This window comes from Mandrillus leucophaeus, unplaced genomic scaffold, assembly GCF_000951045.1.
Source record: "Mandrillus leucophaeus isolate KB7577 unplaced genomic scaffold, Mleu.le_1.0 Scaffold388, whole genome shotgun sequence".
Lineage (NCBI taxonomy): Eukaryota > Metazoa > Chordata > Mammalia > Primates > Cercopithecidae > Mandrillus > Mandrillus leucophaeus.
This window is the reverse complement of record NW_012104120.1, coordinates 226,094-230,287: the sequence shown is the minus strand read 5'-3', so window position 1 is coordinate 230,287 and position 4,194 is coordinate 226,094. Positions and strand designations below refer to the sequence as shown.

Below are 4,194 nucleotides of genomic sequence, written 5' to 3'. Positions count from 1 at the left end.
AATCATAAAACTCTTTTCCCTTCACAGGGTAAATAACCTATCACAACGCTATAAGTCTCCATCAGCACCCCAGGCTGCCCCTGCTGACTTACCAGATCTGCTGCTTTAGCCAGATCAACCACCATGTTAATGTCACACCCACATTCAATAATGGCGAGTCTGCGCTTTTTACCTATAACTGAAAAGATGAAATTTTTACTTTAAAAAAACCCTGAAAAAACTAACCATCAACTCTAATTTTCATTTTTTAATTGCATCCAGTAAAACACCATATACATTTACAGGAGTGTACCAGAAGTTCATTTTTATGGGCAAAAACTGGTAAAACAAAATAAATTTCATCGTGTTTTTCTTGCTGTATTCTAAATTTAAGTAATATCAAAAGTCTACCCAGATGAATAAAAGTGCTTGAACAGGGAAAATTCTGACTGGACAGGCTCCATGATAACCATGATCCTGCTGTTCAGCTGCGGGTGTCTTCACCTCTATCAAAACTTCCCATATTCCCACTATTGCTAAAAACATCCTCAAACATAATGCAACAGAATATTCATAACGATAATCATTTCTAAATTAAGGTAGTAAGAAAATGGTCAAGAAAATAGGGGCTGGGTACAGTGGCTTACGCCTTTGTCCCAGCACCTTGGGAGGCCAAGGCAGGTGGATCCCTTAAGTCCAGGAGTTTTGAGACAAGCCTGGGCCACATGGGGAAAGCCCATCTCTACAAAACCCCAAAAAAGAAAGGAAAAAAAAGAAAAATTAGACAGGTGTGGCAGCATACATTACTCAGGAGGCTATGGTAGGAGGATTGCTTGAGCTTGGGAGGTTGAGGCTGCAGTGAGCTGTAATCACACCACTGCATTCTAGCCTGTGCCACAGAGTAAGACTCTGTCTAAAAAAAAGGAAAAGAAAGTATGGATGCTCCAAAGATTTAAAAAAGTCTCAATCCAACTATGTTACTGCAATAACAAGAGATTTCAGAGTGTGCATTGCCATTCTACCACTAGAAGTTTGTTTTACTTCCCTCAAACTTGGAAAGGTCACCATCTCCCAAAGCAAATTCTCATAAGAAAAAGAGAAAACATGCACTTCCACCAGCATGTGGCTTCATAAGGGCAAGCATGTGCACCTGGCACATAGGAGATATGTGCTATGTGGTAAATACATACGTGTTAAATGATGTGTTCCCAGTACCAGGCCTGCTAGGCCCTTCCAAGGAACATGCTTGGCAAAGCCATAGAGCAGTCAGGATAAGATACGTATCACATCCTTATCTCTGGGAACTTACCCTTTTCTGAAGTTACAGCTAACTTAGTAAAAGTATAAGAGAGATAACACGATATGACAATATTTAACATGCTCCATTCAAGAAAACAACAAACACACGCATGTCCCTCAGATGACAACAGCCACGCCGACTCTGTGTCTGTGGCAGCATCTCCTACCTGACATGATCATCACAGGGCCTCTGATCTCGGTAAACTTCTGCCGGGTGAAGTTCCAAACGAGGCATTATATCAAAGAGGTCTTTTCAACTTTGGAGGCCCCGTCACCACTGCCACTATTGGTGGGGGCTCTAGTGGAGTTTGATCAACCACTGGAATATGATGCTTTTTTGTCTTCAAATCCTGAGTCCTATTCATTAAAGAAAAAAAAAAGTAAACTCAGTCTCAAAATAGAGTAAAAGGTATCAACCTTATAAGTAGACTTTTTTTGGTATACTTATAGATATGAGTACTTTAGTATATTTTATAGAGAGTACAACAGACAATATATAAATATAATTAACTTGTCAATTATTAACTTCTGACCCTCATCCAAATAATTACTGTTCAATAAAGATGTAACAAGATGACTTCAATAATATAGAGATGAAAATTAAATACTCCTTAAATCTGACTGTTTTAGGAGTGATTTTAATCGTTTTTTAAAAACCAAAAGGTAAATACTGAGGCAGTGCATCATAACAGATAAGAGCAGAGGCTCTGGAGTTAAATTTGGCTCTCCTACTTACTGGTTATATGATTGGAGATAACTTGTTTTCTTGACCTCAGTTTTCTTGTCCATAAAATGAGGGCAGGAATGATTCCTACTCTGGTAAGGCTGCTGGAAGGATTTAGTTGAATAATATTTAAAGCCCACTGCTAAGAATATCACAAGGACTCACTAAATAAAGCTATGTTAGTATTACATATTGTAATTTTTGTATTTTATATTACAACTTTGTAAAAGTTGGAGGGAAAAAGCACACTTATCATCACTGTAGAAACAGTTTAAAGTTTAGGAAGAAACAAATTCTATAAATTCTTGTATTTTGGGCAAGAAACACCAACCAGTGTACAGATGCTGGAGGCAAGGCAGCTTCTATGGGAAGGCTCCTCATGTTTTAGTAAAAGCCACACAGCATGCATCTGCATGTCCTTTGGAGCTGGACTAGACTTGTGACTCCAAATGTCACCTGTGAGAGGCTCCTACTATTTAAAAAGAATCAAAGGAAGAACCATCAGGCTATAGCTAAACACACCTGTGAAAGTATCGAGCCATCCCCACAGCAGACTGAACTGCAAAAGCTTTGGGATTTCTCTTCTGGGCATCTTCTTCGTCTCCTAGCTGGAGTGACTGCAGATGCCGCTTCTTTTTCTTTGCAGCTTTGGGTCCATTGTTTTTCTTTCTGTGTTTCTCTGGTCCTTAGTTTCCATAGTGGCTACTTACCAATAAAAAGTAACTGTAACCTACAAGGAAGAAGGTTGGGGTAAGGAGGTGGGAGAGCATTTTACAATCCAGTCAATACACAGGGGAAAACATTAAATTTCATTTATTTCTTTATGAAGAGATGATGTATTTGTTCACTGAACAAGGATAGGAACTGCTTAACCATCCCCAATTTCATTTCTCTCTGTTATGCTATAAATTAGATGAGTTACCTCTGCTAAGGTTACATTTTATGGTTAAGTTACTTTTTATTGATCTTAAGTGTCAACATCAGCACTATCTATTTCTGCAAGGATGGAAACATTCTATATCTGTACTTTTCAGCTATTTAGCCTTCAGCCACATGTGGTTACTTAAAACATATTTAGAGAAACTGAAAAAATGAATTTTTAATTAATTTCAATCTAACTCTAAATAGTCACATGTGGCTACCATACTGGACAGCTCATACCTAGATATCAGCCAGACTAATGAAGTGGTTTCCTAACTTAAACTAAAACTTAAATTTTAATAAAAACTTTAAAACCTTTTTTTGAACTTCCAATATGATCACAGTATTACTTTTAGTACCTGTCGACTCTGTAAAACTCCTAAATTACAGCTCATCTACATACATTTGAAAAATAGTAGTATCTGTATGTATCAGATATGACTAGTTCTAGATGACGCCTGGAGACCCCATGGACTTACAGAGACCCTTCCAGTGATTTCTGAGGTACCAGGGAATCTGTGGCCAATAAATTGGTAATCACTGAATTAGTGAGTTTTTTAAGGATATGGGGCTGCATAAAATCTGACAGCTTAATTGAAAAAAAGCGGAGCAGGGTGCCATTTCATTCAATTAAGGTCCTGTATTAATTCCATTTAATAAACGTTTGTGTCTCTGATGTGCTAGCCACTGGGCCAGTAAATGGATATAGCTATGATCTGACTGGCAGAGAAAATCCAAACTAGTGTCTTCCGTGCCATGCAATGAGGGCTACATTGGAAGGCTGCACAGGGTGCTACTGGAGCATAGAGGTGAGTCAGAGACTTCCCACAGCCACACACACGAGCGCAAACAGAAAGTCTTTATATATCATCATATTGTCAAGGAACACCGGCCGGGAGTTAGGAGGGCTGGGAACCAGGAACGCTTTGAAACTGAATAGCTGTGTGATTTCAGAGATCATGTTGCTTCTCTATTTTAGTTCCGAACTTGTGTACTAATATTTCTCTCCCTTTTGCTTTTGGTGGAAAAAGCACAATTTGGGGTCAACAGATTCGGCTCACGTCGCCAGGAAACGACGTCTCCAGGACATCTTCCCTCCCAGTCCGGGCTCTCTGCAGGGATTCATCCCGTCACTCTCCCAACGACCCCCGGGGCACACCGCCAGCAGATGCTCGGGAGCAAAGATGAGTCGGAGGACCGGGGGAGGACCTTCCCAAGCGCACGACTCGCGATCTTCCCAGAGCCCCAGGGCCAGGGACCCCACCGCCGCC

General features: G+C 40.1%; 2 pseudogenes; both read right to left on the bottom strand.

Annotated features, from left to right (window-relative positions):
* The window catches only part of LOC105547388, an 11,732-nt pseudogene extending 10,219 nt beyond the window's left edge, over window positions 1-1,513 (bottom strand).
* Window positions 1,514-1,576: 63 nt separating this feature from the next.
* On the bottom strand, window positions 1,577-2,699 carry LOC105547346 (annotated as a pseudogene).
* Between the last annotated feature and the right edge of the window lie 1,495 nt (window positions 2,700-4,194).